The sequence below is a fragment of the Pinus tabuliformis genome, chromosome 5_2 (assembly GCF_031772625.1).
Source record: "Pinus tabuliformis cultivar Carrire ecotype Pingquan chromosome 5_2, CPIR1, whole genome shotgun sequence".
NCBI classification, from domain to species: Eukaryota; Viridiplantae; Streptophyta; class Pinopsida; order Pinales; family Pinaceae; genus Pinus; species Pinus tabuliformis.
In genome coordinates this window covers 1,138,253,585-1,138,278,080 of record NC_142306.1, presented here as the reverse complement: position 1 = coordinate 1,138,278,080, position 24,496 = coordinate 1,138,253,585, and positions in this window count along the sequence as shown.

Genomic DNA, 24,496 nt, shown 5'->3' with positions numbered 1-24,496 from the left:
GGGAGAGTGTTAGCTAAAGTGGGAGATTTATGATGATAGCCTTCCATTACGAGTGGTTATACAAGTAACATTGGAGGTGATTTGAATGGGTTTCCATGGTAGGGAAATTTGTTCCCATGTTGAGGGTTATATTAGAAATGGACCCTATGATCCGTTTCCATCATTTGATGCCCCTAGTTTCTCTTTATTGGAAGGTTGGGGTCAAGAAGCATCTGAGATAACTATGTAAAGGTACCCCAACTAGGAGTAAATACGTTCAAAATTTTGAGCCTTGGTGATGGCTTGTTCCTCATATTGGGTCATGGTGGTTGCAATATCTTTTGCTATAACTAGCAAGAGAGACTTAAGGAAAAAGTATAAGAGAATTTCTTTGGGAATTTTCATCTTGTAGATACTTAGATGTTTGTGCCACTTTTGGATGTGGTATATAATATGGATGGAAAATGATTATCAAAACTTAGTCAATAACTCTAATATTGTGTCATAATGAATAGGACGTTTGGAAAATGTGATAAATGACTTGGCTAGGGATTTAAATGTGTTTTGTGACCTACTTTCTAACTGATGCACTAAATGGTCCAATTAGGGTGCAATGAAAGAGCCTCAATCCAATTGAGTCATCTGTGATACTATTTGAACAACACCATAAATCAAATGTCATAAAATGGTTGGCAAGGTCTTCTCCAAGCTTTCCTTGAAACAGAGGGATATCTAAAGATAATTTAGTGGGCATGGTGGGCCAGGCGGCATTTTGATCTATAGGATTGTTCATAAACTTTCAATTTGAGAGGTTTAGTGAAACAAATAACAAAATATTAGGTGTTGGATTTTCCATAGTTGTGTGGCATGTGTGAGATGTACTACTACTTTGAGGTAAAGTGGTATGTAACAAGGTGGCACCAAGCATAGATGAGCCTACTAAAGTTGGATTAGTAGTTGATCTCTAAGGGGGAGGCCAAGAAAGTAAAGCTGCAAGACTTGGCACTCTCCTACCAAAGGTGGGATACCTTGAAGGTCTCAAGAGCACAAGGGTGCAAAATCATCCCCTATAGTTCTCAATGGAATGGATGAATAGTGATGGGGATTTCAAGGATGAAAACCCATGTATCAACACATAAAATAAAGAAAAAAAAAATGGTTAATTACTTTAATGATGTTTAATGTGTGAAACAATCCAATTTTTAGTGAGGGGTTTTCTTATGAAATCCTAAAAGACCTAGTGTCCTTCAAATCAATAGTAACTAGGCCTTCCTAGAGCTTTCAACAATGGGGGCTGATTCCACCAAAAGAAAAATAGAGAAGGTATGAAAGGAGGGTTATAATGAGGGGAATTGGGGCACACTCAAGAAAATGATGATGATTCTAACAGTTGTTAAAAATCACCTCTAAGTGCAAGTTCTCCCACACCCACCACCTTGGGTAAGATGCCTTATGTTTTTGCTACTAAGCTACCTTTGTCCAATGTTGGTGAGAGAATATCAACTTCTCAGTATCGACCATATATTCAAAGGCCCTGCCAAAATTTGAGAGACACAAGGAGGTTGTTGACGGTGCTAGATGTCCCACCAACAACTAGAGGGTCTCTCCAGTGTGAATTCCTAATTAGAACTCACACCGATTGAGATAAGAGCCCCATCTGGTATATATGTTCGACTGTAATCATGTTGGTTTAACTTATGGTTGCCAAATGAGGAGATGTTATAGCGAGGGAATGATTGAATAATGAGAAAAAAGTCAACCCAATATTGATAGGTTGTAGAATGAGGTACAATAAAGTAACAACAACAACAATCATTCCATGAGAAGGATCAGTGAGTTATAATTGTCTTAGACATACATGAATAGGAAGATGCCATAGGTTAATTTCAAATACGTTCACAATAGTTTAATGGCATGGTGTGGAACAAATAAGCACAATTTCAAAGCAAACATCAAATCCATAAGCTAAGAATGAGTTCATTAACATATGCCCACATGAAAGAACACATACAAACATGATGGAAACACAAGAAATCCAGTACAACCATCATAAAGATGCATGGGAATCCATACTGAAAGAAAATAACTTCTTATTAATGTTGTTGCAAATACAAGTACATGTCCTGCAATCCATCAAATCCCAACAATGGAACATGGGCTGCTCATACCATTATCCAATGCAAAACCCTAGCCTCACCACAACTCACCCTACTAGTTTCCAAGAGTTGAATGCCTCTATCTCTTCAAGCACATATCAACTATCTACTATTGTTCCAAGCTCAAGTGCTAAAAATCCCTTACAAATGAGGCATGAGGGCATATTTATAGAAATGAGGTGATTGTTCACCTACTGTGACCTTTCACCTACCCTCATGACTCTTGAACTTCCTCACAACTCTCTCATGTATAATGACTATTACATGCTCAAATATATCTCAGCATGGTTTCTAGCCTTATGAGGAGAAATATTGTGGCGAAAGAGAAGTTATGAGGAAAATGCATATGGATCTTGGAAACCCTAGTATGTTAGCTCCCAGTATTGCTGCAATAATATGGAGATTTTCCTATGCTAATGAACAAGGTAGTGATGTTCATTTGTCATGTTAAGGGTCCATTTTCCTGTTACTACACCTACCATCAAGGCTAATATAGTGCCTTGGGTTGTTATATGGAGCTAGTTTGCTTGTTTATCAAAACCCTAATTTCACAGCCTCTGTAGGAAACCGTAGCTTCCTCAACACACCAAAATTGCATTCCTTTTCTTCTACCTACAAACAAATAACATTGATTATGTATATTTGCAAACAAATAATAATGTTAGAAATATGAAAATTAACCAAAAGCAAGAATAGTCCTTTCAGTGGTGTTGGCCAAGCGCAATAGAGGGACCATATGAAAAAACAGAAACTGTAAGCAGGGCCCTTGGCTAATTTGAATTAAATGAGCACCCGTACAAAGTTCACAATTGTGTGTTTCCAAGAATGATTTGGCGCACTGTCTCTTCTAATTGGTCATTTGCAAACCCTATTATCGCACTTGATGAAGGAGGGTCACACTATTGATTTTGACAGACCAATAGCTTGTGAACTCTGTCTAGGGGTTTGAGGAGGGTTTACTTGCAACCGTTGAGAAATTTTCAAAGGTGTATTAATAAATGAAGCACCACATTGCAAAAATATCAATGTTGGAGGTGAAGTTGGTAATAACTGCCATTAAGAATTTGTCTCATACTATGACAAAGCAGGTTATATGAGAGAACATGTGGCTGAGGTGAAACATAAGAAAGAGGATATGACTTAAGAGAGCAACAACATGTGTTTTGATCATGTCAAGGGTAGCTATTCCTGCTAAAATAGTGGCAATAGGCACAAAAGGCATATCTTGTGCATTCAATATCAAACTCCCTTGCATTGAGGATTGTATTGTAAATAAATAAAAATATATAAAGAATCCTCTTAAAAGGTGTCTGATTCACAAGCCAGGAGGAAAAATCTAACCCTTTGGTATCCGAGAGGTCTTTTACATAAATGTTAAATGGGTAGCATGTATTATTTATCAAGATATTAGCAACTTTCAAGCTAACAATAGATGGCTGCTGGAGCATATACTTGATTCTATTCAACAATAGAAGCAATCAATCACATATGTAAATTTGCTGCAAAATTTGGACCCATACGGTTGACATGCAAAATTGCAGTGAGCATCTAGCTAATCACCAGGATATTATTTTAATTTTAGAAGATAACCAAGTCATAAATAACTACAATCATGAACAATTTCATCCTGCCTAAAAGCTCATGCATCCTTATTTAAAATATACCTCAATTCCTTTTCAAGTTCATCAAACTCTCAAGGTATTGCTTACTGGTCATGTCCCTCAAATTCCCTCCACCAATTCATATTTGCTTATAGGTCACATCCCTCAAATGTTGCAATCATGTTGAAAATTCTTGCCTCCATCTACCTATGCCTTATTCTCTCCACAGCTTGGTGTATTGTTCCCAATCAAAATATCTAGATGCATATTCAAATGTTTTTCATGGAGAGTTTGTCTCTCCACCACTCCTCAACGTAATTCCTAATCTATTCATTGGGAATTAAAATCCAAAATGATAGTCATTCATGCTCTTGGCCTTGCAAATGTTACCTTCCTTGTGCCATTTGTGCCATCACATATTAACTTTCAATGAATTCCTCTATGGCTCTTAATGGTTGCCCCTTGTATCTTTGCATGCAACGATAAAATAGTTTACAATGCATATGCATGTGTAACACTTCATGCACGCTTAGTCTAGTGTCTTTTCGAGCGCACTACAATGTATTGCCTTTAAAGGAATATTCATTGTTACTATAATGTGATTTGTGAGCATAGTTTCAATGACCTATTAGTGCAAGTTCTTTAGTCTTTGAAAATGAGTGAAAATCATATGGTTTTACATATGCATTCATAGGTCTAACAACCTCTATAATGGATGCATTGTAACTATTTGGTTCTCATCATATAGTCTCTATGCATTATTTTACCCACTCTCATAATATCTCTTCTCATCCGTTGGATGCCTTATCACACATTAGTAAACACTAAATATTTCGCCTCTTTGTGTTACTTGGATTACAAGATAGTATGACGACCTAAAGCACTCCATATTCTATTATTCTTTGAAATGTACACCTCATTAACACTATTGACACCTAAATATATAGAGTTTCATTACACCCTTTGGTGAAAATTGGTATCGTTCTCCCCTCATATGCTTGCGCATTTGATAACCTACCTTTTCACATAGAGCCATGTATGAAACAATATATACATTTTCTCCTTAGTGGGAGCACTCCATATTATATTCCATGGTGCACAAGGGTTTTGATAAAACCTCAGTGTACATTAACTATTTCAAACACTTTTATTTGGTCCTTATATCAACTAACCTTAACCTAGCCATGAAAAGTCTTCATTTCTTCCTTTTCAACTTGGTGTTCGCATTTTGATGGCCCATCCTTTAGTAGTCGAAGAAGAGATAATAAGTAAGAACCTTAGAAGGCATGATAAAATTACCCTCAACCAAAGTAGATCTTGCAATGATTATAATAAAGACCTTTAGATGACTTTGTGAATGAAACTAACTCAAATGTTCAAATGTTTTCTTGAAAGATTGATATGTCAAGCAGAATGCAAAGCTTTGATAACTTAGTCTTTCATGCATAAACAAAACCTCCCTTTTGGAAATTGAATGCTTATGTTCATGAATATTTAAAGGGATGATAATGTGACCAATGCAACTGGAAATACCATTAAAATTTGTGTTAGAAAATTATATATTACGGAGAAATGGAACACATAAAATATTGCAGAAATATAAACACAGAAAACACATAAAACAATAGAGACACGGATATGCGTGGTTCACCCAGTTTGGGCTACATCCACGGAGAAACAACCAGTCCTTCCTTTTATATTATCCAACAAACTGAAGAGATACAACCTACAGCAGATCTGCTGTAACACCCTCTTCACTCTCAATCTCCTCTCTCTTTCTCACTCAGAATACAGATCTACATAGACGCAATACAATTCCCTCATATATAGTGAGGGGTTGCCTTCTAGGGCAAAAAACCCTAAATTAAACATAACTTCTATCGTTAGATCTCCACCTAATGAACGGCCCAGATTGACTAGAAATTACTATACTTTTACAAGGCAATTTTACATCTATTCTTAGCTTTGGGGGCACTGCCCCCAAAACCCCCCGCTAGGGGGGGGCTCCCCAAAGGTCGCAGCCACCCCCCCCCCACCCCCTTCCCCGGACCCCCCCTGCAGCAAATATTTTTCGGGCAGCGTTTCCGCCCCATTTCAAAGTGGGGTCCAATTTGGCAATACCTTTGAATACAGAAGATAATCAAGCTCCACACCCAACAATCTCCCACTTGGAGGCTGATTATAACAACTCCACCACTGCTTCATTTGCTGGACAATGACTCCTCTTTGGACCTGGCTATTTCTCACATTCTTCATCATACTTGAAGACCAATTGAAACTGAGCATATTCTCAGTTTCTCCTTGGTTACAACTTTTGTTAGCATATCTGCAGGATTCTTGCTAGTGTGTATCTTTTCCAGCTTCAAATCTCCATCTTCCAACACTGATCATATGAAATGGTACTTGAGCTGTATGTGTTTAGTCCTAGAATGAAATGTTGAGTTCTTTGAAAGATGAATGGCACTTTGGCTATCACTGTATAACGTGCCCATATCATGCTCCTTACCCAATTCACCCATAAACCTTTGTAACCAAATCATTTCTTTACTAGCCTCTGTAGCAGCAACATACTCTGCTTCTATTGTTGAAAGTGCAACAACACTTTGGATTTTTGAAACCTAATTGACAGCTGTTCCACCTACAGTAAATACATATCCTGTAGTGCTCCTCCTATTATATCTATCACCTGCCATATCTGCATAAACATATCCTTGTAGAGAAACGTTTGAACCACCAAAGCATAATGCTTGATTTGTGGTACCTTTCAAATATCTGAGAATCCATTTCACTGCCATCCAATGTTCCTTTCCTGGATTGTTCATGTACCTACTTACAACTCCCACTGCATGTGCAATATCAGGCCTTGTGCAGACCATTGCATACATTAAGCTTCCAACTGCTGATGCATATGGAACTTTAGACATATAATCCATGTCTTCTTGGGTCTTTGGGCACATTTCCTTACTAAGTTTGAAATGGATAGCAAAAGGTGTACTCACTGGTTTTGCATTGTGCATATTAAATCTTTTTAACACCTTTTGTATGTACTCATTCTGAGACAATGTTAATTTGTGATTTTTCCTGTCTCTAGTTATTCTCATACCAAGGATTTGTTTTGTAGCTCCCAAATCCTTCATTGCAAATGAATTTGCCAATTTTCTTTTGAGCACATTTATTTCCTTCATGTTAGACCCTGCAACAAGCATGTCATCCACATACAATAACAATATAATATAGTTGCCATCATTTTGCCTTTTCAGATCAACACAATGATCATAGTGACATCTAGTATAACCTTGTTCAGACATAAACTTGTCAAATTTTAGATACCACTGCCTTGGAGCCTGTTTTAAGCCATACAAGCTCTTCTTCAACCTGCACACTAGTTTCTCCTTCTCTTTCACCTCATATCCTTGTGGCTGCTGCATATATATCTCTTCCACCAAATCCCCACAGAGAAAGGTGGTCTTTACATCTAACTGCTCAAGATGCAAATCTTCAACTGCTACTAGACTTAAAATAGTTCTGATTGAATTCATTTTAACAACAAGAGAAAATATTTCATCAAAATCAATACCTTTCTTCTGTGCAAACCCCTTCACCACAAGTCTAGCTTTGTACCTTTGTTTTCCTCCATCTTCTTCCTTCAGCCTGTAAACCCATTTATTCTTCAATGTAGATTTTCCTGCAGGCAACCTGACTAAGTCCCAAATCTGGTTATGCATTAAGGAGTCCATCTCTTCTTCCATGGCTACCTCCCACTTCTTCCTGCTTTCAACCTGCATTACTTCTTCATAACATTCAGCTTCACTAGAATTAGTCAACAATAAATAATATAATGAAGAAGAGTATCGTTCACGGGGTCTACTTATCCTGGTAGATCTTCTAACACCACTTTCAGGTGTTTGGGGTGCCTATTGCTGTTGTGGTGGTTGTTGTTGTTGTGGTTGTTGATTATTGTTATTTTCAGGCACCTTTACTTTTTCAGTGATTTGATCAAGAACTGCGTATTCCTTGTTTTCTTTTTCCTGTTTCTTTTCCTGCAACTGATTCTTATACAAGACCTTTTCATTGAATATTACATCTCTAGTCCTAATGATTTTGTGATTTTCATAATCATATAAGTGATAACCAAAATCATTAATACCATATCCAATAAAGGTACAATTCTTTGACTTTGCCTCAAGCTTTGTTCTATTTTCTTTATTAATATGGACAAAGGCCTCATAACCAAAACGCTTTAAAAAGGAGTAGTTTACCTTTTTACCTGTCCATGCTTCCTTTGGAACACCACCATCCAAGGAACTTGAAGGCCCTATGTTTATTAGATAAACAACAATATCTACAGCATCTGCCCAAAATTGTAAAGGCAATCCTGCATGCAATCTCATGCACCTTGCATGCTCCATGATTGTTCTCTTCATCGTTTCTGACACACCATTTTCTTGTGGTGTTCTTGGAACTGTCTTCTCTCTGCGAATTCCATGTTATGAACAGTACCTATCAAATTCATTGCTACAATATTCACCTCCATTGTCTGATCTGAGACACTTCAATTTCTTTCCTGTCTCAATCTCAACCAAAGCTTTCCATTTCTTGAAAGTATCAAATACATCAGATTTATTCTTAATACAATAAATCCAAGTTTTTCTAGTTACATCATCAATAAAAGTAACATAATAATGAGAGCCATTGAGAGATGATACTTGAGCAGGTCCCCATACATCTGTATGCACAAGCTCTAATTTTATGCTCTTCTTTTCTTTCCCAACTCTGAGAAATCTGACTCTCTTTTGTTTTCCATAAATGCAATTCTCACAGAAGTCCAAATCAACATTCTTTAAACCCGGCAACAAATTCCTTGAGTGAAGGATCTTCATCCCCTTCTCACTCATGTGTCCAAGCCTATGATGCCATAATGTTGCATCTGCTCCTTTGGAAGTTAAAGCATTAACAGAGTTAGAAATACCATTGCATAAATACAATGTTCCAACCTTTTTGCCATTTTCTATTACCAAGGCTCCTTTGGTGACCTTCCAAGCTTTATCTGTGAAAGTGGTCACACAAACTTCATCACCTAACTGCCCTGTTGAAATCAGATTTTTCTTCAGATCTGGAACATGCCTTACCTCCTTTAGTAGCCGTTGGTTTCCATTCTGCTATTTTACAAGAATCTTACCCATTCCAATAATTTTACAAGGTTTATCATCACCCAAACGGACTTGTCCAAAATCTCCTTGAACATAGTCATTAAAGTATTTCTTATTAGGTGTGGCATGGAATAAGGCCCTTGAATCTACCACCCAGGAATGAGTAATATTTTCGAAAGAAAGAATCAAAGCATCTTGTAACACCTCACCTGTCACATTTGCTTCATGATTGTTTTCTTGATGTGCATCTCCTTCTTTTCCCTTCCAAGATCTACATTTTTTCTTTAGGTGTCCTTTCTTTCCGCATTTCCAGCAGACTATCCCCGATCTAGACTTGGATCTGCCATTCCTTGATTTACTGCGATATCCTAAGCTCTTTCCTCTTTCCATTTTTCTCCCCTAGACTCTGCACTCAAAGCATTACCTGATCTCTCACTGGAGCTTTTCCGTCGCATTTCCTCACTAAGGATAGCACCGACAACATCATCAAACTTTAAAGTACTAGATCCAGAAACAGAGTTACTAATGGCCATTACTAAACCATTCCAACTTTTTGGCAATGAGCACAAGAATAACAGAGCTCTAACTTCATCATCAAAATTTACCCCTACAGAACTTAACTGACTTGTAACAGTATTAAAATCATTTAAATGGTCTGCAACAAATCCACCTTCCGACATCTTTATATTAAATAAACGCTTCATAAGAAATACCTTATTTGAGGCCCAGGGTTTTTCATATAGTTCCGCCAACGCCTTAATCAAACCCTCCGTCATTCTTTCCTTCGAAATGTTGAAGGAGACAGACGTTGTGAGGCACAACCATACTGTTCCGAGTGCCTTTATATCAAGAAGGTTCCATTCTTCATTTGTCATACCCGTTGGCATCTTTGTTTTTTCGCCCAATGGTAGGTATAGATCTTTCTAATACAGATAATCTTCCATCTACATCTTCCACAGCGAGAAGTTTTGGCTGTTAAATTTCTCGACCCTAAACTTACCATCTTCTGCCATTGCTCCCACTCGAACGAGGAACCCCTCTTTCCTGCGAGTTTATCAGCCAAATATACCTTCGGCTCTAATACCAGTTGTTAGAAAATTATATATTACGGAGCAATGGAACACATAAAATATTGCAGAAATATAAACACAGAAAACACATAAAACAAGAGAAACACAGATATACGTGGTTCACCCAGTTTGGGCTACGTCCACGGAGAAATATCCAGTCCTTCCTTTTATATTATCCAATAAACTAAAGAGATACAACCTACAGCAGATCCGCTGTAACACCCTCTTCGCTCTTAATCTCCTATCTCTTTCTCACTCAGAATACAGATCTACATAGACGCAATACAATTCCCTCATATATAGTGAGGAGTTGCCTTCTAGGGCAAAAAACCCTAAATTAAATATAACTTATATCGTCAGATCTCTGCCTAATGAACAGCCCAGATTGACTAGAAATTACTATACTTTTACAAGGAAATTTTACATCTATTCTTAGCTTCAGGGGCACTTCCCCCGAAACCCCCCGCCAGGGGGGGCTCCCCAAAGGTCACAGCTGCCCCCCTAGACCCCCCCTACAACGAATATTTTTTGGGTGGCGTTGCTGCCCCATTTCGAACTAGGGTCCAATGTGGCGATACCTTTGAATACAGAAGATAATCAAGCTCCACACCCAAAAATTTGATGGGTTGCAAGCTAGGTAATGTGAACCGAAAGTGAAGACAAGACAACATAGTTTAACCCTTCATTCTTGGTTATGATAACATAATGTTTTAAGATATATGGACAAGACAACAATCTTCCAAACCCTTATGCATTTGAATATATCAGGACACATGTGGAGTATTATCAATGACACAAACATTTTCCCATCCCTTGCAAATGCATGTTAATGGAAAGATAATGCTGGATAGAACATTATAACAACAACAACCTGACAAACCCTAATGAATTTGAAAGGGATGAGGACCAAGACAAGGTGAGGTTCCTGACATGAGGTACTCTTGTATACCCTAATGCCTCAATGTGATTGAGCTTCAAGGTAAGTCAAGAAGAATAAATATAGCATGCACCATGTAAGTGTGAGCATCAATATGGTTTAATAGAAATGGGTCATGGGGAGATTGACTGATTCAAAACATGATTATAACCTATATGACCTTAGGTATGTAGGGGGACTTGAAATTTTGGACATGCCTAAAAATTTTGGGTGTTGTGAGCTTGGGATGATGGCGCACTTAATGATTTGATTCCCCCATATCAATTTGAGCATATGGGTATCAAGAGCAATATTATTGAGCAATAGAAAAGAGAACTTCATGTGTGATGTGCAGAGGGTGAAAGGTGACAAGTGAGCATCACAATGTGTATTATATTATAGAGACATGGATATCACATGATCCATTAATTTTCCAACCTAATTATACATGTGAATTGTACCTTGTTGAAAAGAAAATGTGTTTGTATAATGGGACACTTACTTTCCCCCTACTTAAACTAGTTGATCTAAACTCTATTCCTAAAGGGAGGAGAAAATGGGCTTAAAATCTTTTCTAATTCCCCCATATCACTATGAGTGCAAGGGGGAGAGTATACACAATAGTGAATTTTACCACTTCAAGTCCCGAAATTACAATTTTACAGTAGAAAATGAAGGCCTTCCATGTGGCAAAAGAAACAAAAATTCTCCTACTCTATTGGTTAATTTAAATAAAAAACAACCTAACTATCCTACCAAAATATGTAGGAGTGGGGGAAGATTATTAATGGCTACCACCTGTTATGGATATGACCTGAAAGTATAAGATAGTAGAAATAAACCCAAGAAATAACAATATCTGAATATAGAAATGCTTCACTTTATTAATCAAACCCTTAAGGTAGGGCAACACCATACATTCACTCCTTAAGGAAGGAGAACACTCCACAAGCCATATGCTTGTTCATACAATAATCCTTCATATCTCTCAATGGGGAGTCTCTAGCCTCTATATAGGCCTCATACATATAATACCATGGGTTATTACCATGGTTCCCTCAATACCATCTATCTAATACCATGGGCTTATTACATTATTGTTAACTGCTTGTGGTCCCTTACATGATACGGATTAACCACTTTATTTATTACTATGGCCCATCCCATTATTACATTATTCCCTTGGGTACCTCCCTCTGTACCCCATACTATCCCCCCTAGGTATACTACATTCCACCCCCCTTAAACATGTTTCGTCCTCGAAACATAAGAAGAACACAAATAATAAGATCTACTCAAAAGAGTAGTCCACTGGTACCATGCACGTGCATCTAGCCATCCAAGAGAAAGGTGAACCCTCGATCTAGCTAGTGTCTTGCTCGCTTGAGATGGAAGTTGACCCTGGCGACTCTTCTGTGTCACTATGTTGTGGGTGGATCGTCGCCCCTCTCTATCTGTCATGCGGGGGTTGTTGTCCTTGTTGTTGATTCATTGCCATCTTGTGGGGTGATGTGGGTGGTGATATGCTGAAGTTTTAACCAACAATGTATCTTTCTTTAATTCACCACCTAATGGAGCCTGATTGGTATCTGGTACATGTTGTGGTGCCTGTTGTTTTTGCTTATCTTCCAATATTACTTCAACCACGGATTCCTCATCTGATGTATTAGTACTTGTAACATTTTCTGCTTCAGCCTCCTTGGACTCTACCTATTTTTCTGGTACCTGGTTTGATGTTTGTGTTTGGTTGTCGACCATCAAAGGCTCATCATCTGATGTGTCAGTGTCATTAGAGCTTTATGCTTCTGCCACCATAGTCTCTGCTTGGGTCTTAATGGAAATATCTTGCAATATAATTTTCTTCTTTTTATATCAGAGCTTCAGGAATTTCTTCTGCACATTAATATTAATAGTACCAACAAATTCCATCCAAGGGTATCCCAAAACAACATCCACACTATCCATATCTGAAGCATAAAAATCAGAATGCAATACATACTTTTCCATATAAATCTTCAAATCTATATAAACTTGCACCTCCTCATTATTAACTTGTGTGTTTTCAATGTGTTTTGTTGGAACTTGCAATTTTTTTGCCAAATTAACATTTATAAGATTTTTCTTGCAACTAGGATTTATAGACACAATAATCTTCTCCTTCTGAATACATCCATGAACCTGTAACAAGGAGATACCAATAGAAAACAACCGCTTACATGTCTTATTCCCCTGTTTTCTAGCATGAGACCATTTGTCCAAAAGGAGTTTTTCAAATTCTTCATTCAAAAGTTTGGTCAACTACTTGCTATCAAGTGAGTACCACCATCTAGCAGCCTCATCTTGGAAACCAAGCGATAATAAAACTTTCCAAGGTTTCCCATATGTGAACTTTTGACTCTGTATGAATTCTTCAATAGTAGGGCTATCATCTTTTCCTATAAAAAAACATCTTGCAAGACGGCATGAAAAATTTAAAAAAAAAAAATCGCTTACTTGGAGAAAATTTAAAGTGGCCGTAGTTTAGTCAATATTGCTCAGAATATTTATTATGACCTATTTTCGGAAATGGAATGACCATTCTGCATCTTACCATGTGATAGAAATACCAATATAGGCACTATAATTTTAGATTCGCGCCGCAATTGTTCCGCTGTCACAAAAATTTCTGAAAAAAATGTTGATTTTAAATTAGTGTTATCTCCCTCATTCGAACTCTGATTCGACCGATTTTTTTTGAAATTGGGTATTTTTTCCCAAAGAAACCAAATATGTAAATTATATTCTACAAATTTTGCACCAGAACACATGGATCTGATCTGCAAACTTGCTGCCCTGAAAAATGTCTGCAAAACAGCTGATTTTTAAATCAATAATATCTCAAGACCTCATCTGAACTCCGATTCGGTCGATTTTTTTTCAAATTGGGTATTTTTTCACAAAAAACCCAGATCTACAATTTGATTCTACATATTTTGCACCAGAACATATAGATCTGACCTGCAAACTCGCCGCCCCAAAAAGTTCTTGCAAAAAATAAAAATAAAAATATTTCGCTTTGCCCAAGAAAGTGCTTTGATACCACTTGTTATGGATCTAACCTGAAAGTATAAGATAGTAGAAATAAACCCAAGAAATAACAAGATCTAAATATAGATAGCTTCACTTTATTAATCAAACCCTTAAGGTAGGGCAACACCATACATTCACTCCTTAAGGAAGGAGAACACTCCACAAACCATATGCATGTTCATAAAATAATCATTCATATCTCTCAATGGGGAGTCTCTAGCCTCTATATAGGCCTCATACATACAATACCATGGGTCATTACCATGGTTCCCTCAATACCATCCATCTAATACCATGGGCTTATTACATTATTGCTAACTACTTGTGGTCCCTTACATAATATGGGTTAACCACTTTATTTATTATTATGGCCCATCCCATTATTACATTATTCCCTTGGGTACCTCCCTCTGTACCCCATACTATCCCCCCTAGGTATACATTTCTATCTTTTTTTTTTTGGGTATATTTCTATTATCATATAATTGCAAGTCAGATCTATAACAAGTGGTATCAAATCACTATTGATCAAGCCCTTAAGGTAGGGCAACACCATACATTCACTCCTTAAGGAAGGAGAACATTCCACAAGCCATATGTTTGTCCATACGATATTCCTTGACATCTCTTAATGGGGAGTCTCTAGCCTCTATATAGGCCTCATACATACAATACCATGGGTCATTACCATGGTTCCCTCAATACCATCTATCTAATACAATGGGCTTATTACATTATTGCTAACTACTTGTGGTCCCTTACATGATACGAGTTAACCATTTTATTTATTACTATGGCCCATCCCATTATTACATTATTCCCTTGGATACCTCCCTCTGTACCCCATACTATCCCCCCTAGGTATACTACACCACCCAACTTATGAAAGAGAGGAAATTACAATGAAACTAATTTCTACAAATCTGCATGTGTAGAAGAATGACAATTGCACAGTGCAACAACTCCACAAAATATGGTTATAAAAACTTGTGCATTTGTTTTTCAATAGTAGTGCAAGTCATCCCTAGATTTAAATAATGGAAAAATTGACCAATCGCGAGCCAAGATGATGCTTAAAAAATATTAAGAGGAATATTATAGTGGTCAAAAAATTCAATTCACAAGGAATGATAGTCTGGACATAATAAAGATGAGAGAAAAAGCAAGTGGAGTTACCAATATGCTATTGATATTTTCGAGCAAGGGTGTTCCAAAATCCACTCTTATGTAAGTTTTTTTTGTTCCCTAAATAAACCAAACAATAGTTGTTTAGTAAGTATGGAAAAAAAAAAATAACAAGAAAAGTAACTAAATCTAATCATAAGATTGATAAACTACAATGCCAAAACAAAAACACAAGAAAAGGAAGGCTAGGAAGTAAGAGGTATCTTTACTAATTGGTGAAAGAGGTACAATATCTATCAAGGAAACTAAAGGGAGTTATTAGGGTAGTGGATTCTTGGCTCTCCTAAAAGAGGGTCCTTTTTTCCCTCTCTTGCAAGTGTAGCCTCTCCTCGAGAAGTTTCTCGAATACTCTTCAATGGTGAGCTCCAAGTTTACAAAGAAATGTGAATTAATGGGCAAATTTTCAATAGCATGACTTGGCACTATGAAATTCTCTATTTGAATTGGTCCCATGCCATGTGTTTATATATACCATGATCTAGGTGGATATTTGTGTCCACCCACCTATTCTACTTAAACCCCTAACACTTTTTCTATCAATTTCAACACATTTTCCCATTTCAATAGTTTAAGCAAACGTGATCTTTGATCCATTTTTGTAGTTAAAATTCGTTTCTCTCAGATAGACCTTTCTAATAGGCTATCATGTGATCCAAACGAAGATCATATGCCAAAATTAGGACCCAGGGAATTTGGTGTTCTAACTAACCCCATCGGGGCCCTTACCTTTTGGCATTTCATCTCCTAGGGTTAGGTTTTTGGATGTTTAGGGTTTCACATTGTTTCTTTATGATAAAAAGGCCTTCGAACCTCATTGTAACATAGTTCAAAAGGCATGTAGCCATCACATCTCTTCTTAGAGATAAGCTACCATCGTCCGAGCTAGTTTGCTTTCATTCTGCATGTAAACGGTTTTCATCATTTGCTATTTATTAATTGAAGTTTCATTTCGTTGCTTCTCTGTATTTTTGTTTAAATTTTTATTTCATTTTGTTACTTCATAAATCCATATCATACCAAGTGATCCAAATGAATGGATGTCTCCATTCACCTCCATTAAATTAAATTATGATTTGTAGCAAGTAACTATGTGCTTATAATGAGCACTTGATCATTGACCTTAGGAACCTTGGGTTTTGATGAATTTTTTTAATATATTTTGGCCCTAACTGGTGCATTCACGGGCACAAACTTTTCAGTGATAACAACTCCGAATGCAATTTTTATGAAGTGAATAAGGTGTTTCTTCCTCTAGAACCATATAACAAACTTCCCTCAAAGTATACCATCACCAAAAACTTGCTCAAATTTTTTGTAGCCCATTATATAATCCTTAAGCACATTGAGTTGGTGGCTTATAAATTATCACTTTTAAGCTAGTCTAAGATGAATCCAATTTTTCATGTCTCATGCTTAAAGAAAGTGATTGGAGCCAAGTGCCAAGTTTAAACTAGTCTTCCTGAATTAGATGAACAAGGTTGTTTTTGGTTGCAATCGCAAGCCATCGTAGATAATTGCAATTGTCACATCCACCAGCACACAATTTAGAAAGTTTTAATACAATGGATGATACACAACTTGAGGATGCCACATGGGATCTAGTTTCCATTCCACAACAATTTCTACATTTGAAGCCTTAAGGACAAGATTGTTCTTTAATGGGGAGGGCATGTTATGGTCCTTACCTATTGTGTAATATTATGTAATGACTACCATCATGAGCAAATAAGTCCTATGTAATAATGTGAACATGACCATTGTAAGAAGGCTTACTAGAATGTTCCACCTACTAGAAAGTTCCTTCCCCGTGATGTTCTTTAAGGAAAAAAATATATATAAGAGGTAGAATAATTGTAAAATATGTCTTGTGGAATCCTTCATAATTGAGTTGTGCTTTCTTGGAGGTTACCCCTTTGATGTGACAAGTGAACAATGTCTCCATATTACTAAAGTGATCTTGTTTTGACTCATATTAACATTGTGTTCACTATTATGGATTTTTTTTACAATATATTTGGGTAATAATTGATCCCTATTATATCATTATATTATTTTTCATCCATCTCAATGCTTTCAGAGTGGAAAAATTAAAGGAATCAAATTATAGGGCCTTTTTTACTGGTGGGACATAGTTTGGAGAATTGAGGTCTAAAACCTTCCTAAGGTTGCTGAAATTTTTGTGGAATAAAAATTATTACTTGTGTGAAACCCCCTAATATTTTTCTATACTTAGAGACCTTTCCAACAATGCAAGAAAGACATCAAACAAAGACCATATGCAAAAATTATGCCACTCAAAAGTTGACCTTTATATTTTGTCCACCATGATTCGAGAGATAGCCATGTTAGCCCCGTTACTCAAGCAGAAGAGGCTAGCCACATGGAGGCTATGAAGAAGACTCTATAAGGGTCAAAGTTGCAACTCTAGTTGATAGTTGAAGTTGTCCAACTTAACCCCTAGTTGACTATCAGGTTGTGTTATAACTAGGGCACTAGGAGGAAAAGGGGTCTCATTGTATTTGTTGGCATTTTATTCCATAGTAGAGTACAATAGTTGAGTGTGGATAAAGAAAGAGCATAACAAAGGGGTTTTGTTCTATAGTAGTTCACAAGTGAAGGGTCTCAAGCAACTCCATAGAGAGTACCTTCTCCCTTATGCTTTGCATTTATTATCATCTCAGATAAAATTGACAGAACAACCTCACTTTCCAGTTCAATTTTCTCTCAAAATGGACTGTCAAGTTATATCTTGGTGTTCATTATGGTTGGTGTGTTTGTATTCATTATTCTCTAGTTTCCGCATTTTATCTATTGCATGCATAAACAATGAATCAAGAATATAAAGGAATTAACATTTCCGAGTGTAGATTTTCCTTTATTTTAATAGATATGTTGTGATGAACTGTCTAATGGAATCTCTATGGTACGTTGTTGATCAATAATCATGTTGTTGCTATGAATAATTATATTTGGTATCTTACAACATTATATGGATATAGATATAAGCTAGTAGATAGTCTCTCTCTAGTTTTTTTTTTTTGATGCAAATTGTTAATGGAATATTATTGCAAGTTATGATATAGGTCTTACTTGATATATAAATCTCCTAGTGATGGTTTAAAATAAAAACATAGAGTTGACATATGGCATGTGCTTATGTGTGTGTGTGCACACACACATATATTAAGAACCTGATCCAGTGGAATGGATTGAGTGGTTGAGTGTTATGAATTACAAGCAAGAAGTTGTGGGTTGAATCCTTGGACTAGTTTCCTTTATGGATATCGTTGAGCCTCTCAATAACCCTAACCCAATTCAATTAAATTACCAAAATTGCAACCAATTGATTCGCCTTAAGTACCTTTAAAAACATAATCAAAATAAAAGAAAATCAATGTATAAAGAATAGAATAAAATCAAATCATTTATAAAAAAAAAAATATTAAAGTAAATTTACACTAGTATATTACTCAAATCCTAAAGTATTTAATATATATAATTAATATGTTCAAAATAAAAAAATGCGTATACTTCGAAAGGAAATTTTATGTTAGTTTAAAAAAGTAGTTCCATGAATAGGGGCAACATCGTGTACGGTAAGCCACTTGATAAGCATGAGATTTAATCTTCATTTGTCACGAATTTAAATTTTATTAAAATGAAAAGAAATGGTAAGATATGAAGTGTTCTCTAATCCATTAAATTCCATATATAAAAAGACAGCATTGAACTAAACCTACTCTATCTTGGACATGATTCCATTGGTCTTATCAAATATTTAGACTTTGACCCTCATTGCAAATGACTTTCATACACGACGCACGTGGTAGAGATTAACAATTTACGGAGGTTTTTAATATTAATCTTGAAATTATTTCAATGTGATTATTTATTTTTATAGCGAATTGTTTTTAGTAAGATATTTTAGAAGTTTTTCTGGTGAGTTTTTTGGTTTAATTGGTTTAATTTTTTTAAATCTGATAAAAATTTATTGAAATCACAAATTTAGTGGGTAACCCCTGTATAATTGAAATGCTCTAAAAAAATCATGGTACTAAATATATATATAATGAAAATACCAGTATAAATAACACAAATCAAAATTTCATTTCAAAAACCCAAAAAAATCCAAAAAATAGACTCTAAAAAATATCAAACTATAATATAGCGAAATAAAAGTTGGCGATCGTGAAAGGCTCAATTACAAGTTAGCATAATCCATTCATATTTATTTCTCGGCCCTTACAATCGAGAAAATAAACGCATACCAAGGATTTTTTTTGAAGTATTCACATCCTTAATTTTTTATTTCACTTATTCAAATGTTTTTGGCACTGAACTAAATTAATGAAGCCAAATACTTTATAAAGCCAACTACTTTATATCATACAATTATAGTTGAAAGTTGTTTTGTTTGAGTATTTATTTTCTAGGTCAACACAGCAATTAAATATGTCTGTGGTAGTCTACCAAGGGTTATTATCCAAAAGTCAGGTTAAAATATGAAGCAGAAACAAAAGAGGTAAAAAATGTTGGGTAGATTTTAAGGTGGCGTGGTTAGTTCAAAGAGATTAAGCACAATGGTTTGGGTGAATGATGAACAAGATATAATGGACTAAGTTTTTATCATAAACATGTTCTTGATAAACAGGGCATAGCTAAGTAAATGGCTTAAAAAGAAAATTATATTAAACATCATATTGTTGATAAAGCATGTTGTTGATGGGTTTATCCAGTAAAGGTAATGTCTATAAAGGTGTTGTTAATACACATGTGGTAAATGAAGTTATGTTGGTGAATGTGAAGTTGGTGAAGAGTTACTAAGAAGCTTAATTGTTCCATAACAAAATCTCAAGAACAATAAACTAATTGGTATTTGACTCTTGTAGAAGGTTTCATTAAAGGCAAATTGAAGTAATCGAAGCAAGTTGTTTCCATTCAAAGGTTCGCATTGTCTGATGATGTTTATTCATCGACTTTAAAGCACTGTATTAGGAGGTCAAAGTGAATTAGGTAGAGATGGAACAATCAAATATCACTACTATGGGAGAGATTACCTCATGAGTCAATGAAAGTGTTAAACAAAGTAAAAAGGGTGTTATATTTGCATCAAGAATTTTGGTTTGGGAAATCCCTAACAACAAGGTTTTAAGAATTTAAATTGTAAAGGGCTAAGCTTTAAGAATTTAAATTTAAGGGTTAGATTTTATTTTTGAGAAGGTTTTCTTTTATATATATATATTGTATTATTTGTTCTTTATTATTTTATTCATGGTCATTAAAGATAAATTATATAGTTAATAAGAATAATTAGATCACTAAACTTTATTTAACAAAATTTCTAGGTTAGATATATTGTGTGGTTTTCATTTTCATTTTTAACTTTTATTTATATTTTTTTAAACATAAATTGTTACTATTTTTATTAAATAAAAGAGGAGTTGTATTCATATAATCCAACTTTTTAATACATAGTAAGAATGACACAACCCAAAAATCTTCAAAAAAATTCAAAAGATGTTGATAATTGAACATGTGATGTCAGAATTGCTCTAGAGTAGACATTTTTAATTGTTAGAAAAATATATATTACAAAGAAATGCAACACATAAAATATTGTAGAAACACAAACATATAAAATGCATAAAACAAGAGAGGCACAGATATACGTGGTTTGCCCAATTTGGGTTACGTCCACGGAGAGCAACCAGACCATCCTTTTATATTATCCAACGAAATGAAGAGATACAAACTACAACAAATCTGTTGTAATTTCCTCTTCGCTCTCACACAGTCTCCTCTCTCTTTCTTGCTCAGAATACACATATACAAAACCACAATACAATTCCCTCATATATAGCGAGGGTTTTCCTTCTAGGGCAAAAAACCCTAAATTAAACACAACTTCTACCATCAGATCATTTGCCTTATGAACAGCCCAGATTGACTACCAAATTACAATATTTTACAAGGCAATTTTACATCTATTTTTAGCCTTGGGGCGCTTCCCCCGAGCTCCCAAACCCCCTGTGTGGAGGAGTGTACAATCTTCCTGGGGTATACATCCAGCTAAAACAAAGACCTTTGAATAAATAAGATAATTAGGCTCCACACCCAACAATCTCCCACTTGGAGATTGATCATAGCAACTCCATCGCTGCTTCATTTGTTGGACAATGATTCCACTTTCGACTTGGTTGTTTCTCATCTTCATAATCATACTTGAAGACCAATTGAAACTGAGCAGAATCTCATTTTCTCCATGGTTACAACTTTTGTTAACATAACTACAGGATTCAGGCTAGTGTGTATCTTTTCCAACTTCAACTATCCATCTTCCAACACTGACCGTATGAAATCGTACTTGAGTTGTATATGCTTAGTCTTGGAATGAAATGTTGAGTTCTTTGCAAGATGAATGGCACTCTAGCTTTCACTGTATAACCTGCCCAACTCTTGTTTCTTACCCAATTCATCCAGAAACCTTTGTAACAAAATCATTTCTTTACTACCCTTTATAGCAGCAACATACTCTGCTTCAATTGTTGAAAGTGCAACAACACTCTGTAATTTTGAAACCCAACTAACATTTGTTCCACCTACAGTAAATACAAACCCTATGGTGCTCCTCCTATTATCTCTATCACCTGCCATATATGCATCAACATATCCTTGTAGAGCAATGTTTGAACCACCAAAGCATAATGCTTGATTTTTGGTACTTCTTAGATACCTGAGAATCCACTTCACTACCATCCAATGTTCTTTTCCTGGATTTTTCATGTATCTACTCACAACTCCCACTGCATGTGCAATATCAGGCTTTGTGCAGACCATTGCATATATTAAGCTTCCAATTATTGATGCATATGAAACTTTAGACATATAATCCATCTCTTCCTGAGTCTTGGGACACATCTCCTTAATTAGTTTGAAATGGCTAGTCAAAGGTGTACTATTTGATTTTGAATTATGCATATTAAATCTTTCAAACACCTTTTGTATGTATTCACTTTAAGACTATGTTAGTTGATCTAAAAATCACTCGTGAGTGATCTCAGTTAATTAATTAATGAATGAAGGTATTACAGACTCATGTGCTAGTGTGTCTATGTTATCTTAGGCAACGGATCGATCAGATTGCAAAATACACAGACACTGGAAAATGGAAAACAGTAAGAGAAACATAGTAAGCAAATACAAGAACACAACAAATTAATAAGGAGTTCACCCAATCCTCCTGGGCTACGTCTCCGGTCCAGCTTTCAGTGGTGGCCTTTTCTTATTATGTCTTTAAAGTAGAGTTTTTACAATGAGGAGCTCAATTTGAGTCTCCTGAAACAGATAATGCTTAGTAGGGTGGTTCTTGGATTCCCCAAGCCACTAGAGTGCACAGACTCTTCCTTACCAAGTCTCGACCTCAACTAGTCTTGAATGGGATGAGTCCAATTTGGTACTCAGTTCCCGACAGATATCCTCTCAGGGATTGCTCGAACCTCTCAAGCCTTCTGTCTGCTCGATGCTACCTTATTTTGTAGGTTAGCTCGGCTCTCTGTTTTCTGCTTCTTGCTTATTCTCTGTTCTGTCTCTCTGTCTCACTGTTTTCTTCTTTCTTACAGTGCTTTCTCCTCCTCCGTTCTCTGTTCTCTTCATGGCTTAAAGCCAATCTGTCTCATCATTGTCCACTTCCTCTTCCGCCTCTTCAGATTGCCTACTACTGTTCGCTTGGAATTCCCTGCCTTTGCGTCATCGCCGTTGTGTAACGTCTCACAGGGAAGTGGCCACTTGTCCTTTTACGAACGGCACCAGCTCTTCCTCAAACAATTCGGTATTTCGGTTATGCTGTGTAATGATTCATTCGCCAGCTCAGCGGTCAAATCGGACTTCAGAATTTTATGTGTTGTAGCTTATTCCCTCGTCAAATCCAGTTTCCCATCGGGTGCAATCTCCGTCGTCATATTTGCAGCCCCCAGATCCTACGGTGTTCGCTCTTATTGCGCGGTTGACTTGCTCGACCGTTAGCCCGCGATGAGAGGCGGTTTTCTCTCTCATCCACCAGACATGTGTCATGCAATGTATGGAATCGCTCATTCTTTGCCAAATCCTCTTACCGCCCAAAGTGCCTCCGATATTTTGCCAGTTTTGGAGCGCGGGACCCGCCTTTCACTTTAGCGCTTTCCCTACGGTTTCGCGGCTTCCCATGCGACCGAGCGCTTGGGGCTTTTCCTTCTTGAGGGGTTTTGGAGGGGTTCCGATCTAGACTTCCTAACTGCTATTTTGCATCCTGCGCAGTCTCCATGGGCCTCGGTCAACGCACTTTGACTGAGGTCCTCGTCGTTCCTTACTGGCTTACAAACTGCCACTGTTCAGAGGTCCTTCCTGATAGCTCTTTGTTCACAAGTTTCTTGAAGTCTGTCCTAATTTGATACAGTCATAGCACTTTGATAATTTTCATGGATCTAATTCGAATCACGGCCTTCCCACTGAAAAAGCTTTTGGACCACCAAAAGTTGGTTTTCAAGCATCGACTAAGTGAGGGTACAATTGTCTCACTTGTCCAATCTCTATCCACTTTCCACTGCTCGGCTTTGAACCCTTGAGCCCAATTCTAAGGTACTCAATATCTCCCCTGTGCGTCGTCCTCGCCTTCCTATCCAAAACTGTGTCTTCCTGCAATTCATTAAGATATTCAGGTAGCAGGTCATCAATAGAAGGTAATTGACTCTGCTCTTCGGGATCCTCAATTAACGAAGGTTCAAACAATCTCAAGCAATTTGCATTCACGACTGAGTAGATGTGCATGTAAGCTGGTAGATCAAGGCGAAAAGCATTCTCACCAATCTTCTCAAGTATCTTGAAGGGTCGATACCTGATAGGCTTTAGCTTTTTACCTTCACCTTACATCCTGTCCTTGCTGATATACAACCAGACTTGGTCACCAACTTGGAAACTATGCTCCATCTGATGTCTGTCATGCCTTGCCTTGTATTTGGCTTGGCTCTTTTCCAGCTGTTCCTGTATTGCCTGGTGGATTTCTTGGATTTGTTCAATGGACCTAGTTGCCCTATCCACATCATTGTGTCCCTCAACTGTGGTGTCTTTACCAAAGACAAAATCCAAAGGAGACCATGGTGTGAAACCAAAACAGGTCTCAAAAGGAGATCTCTGCGTAGGAGAATGTTTGGCTCGGTTGTAAGCATGTTGCACATAACACAAATGTTCATCCCAAAGCTTAGGATGTTTGCTGCAATATCCCCTGAGCAACTGGATCACTGTCCTATTGACTACTTCGGTCTGGCCATCAGTTTGTGGATGAAAAGATGTGCTTTTCTTCAGTTTGGTGTCCATCAGTTCCCACAAACTTGACCAA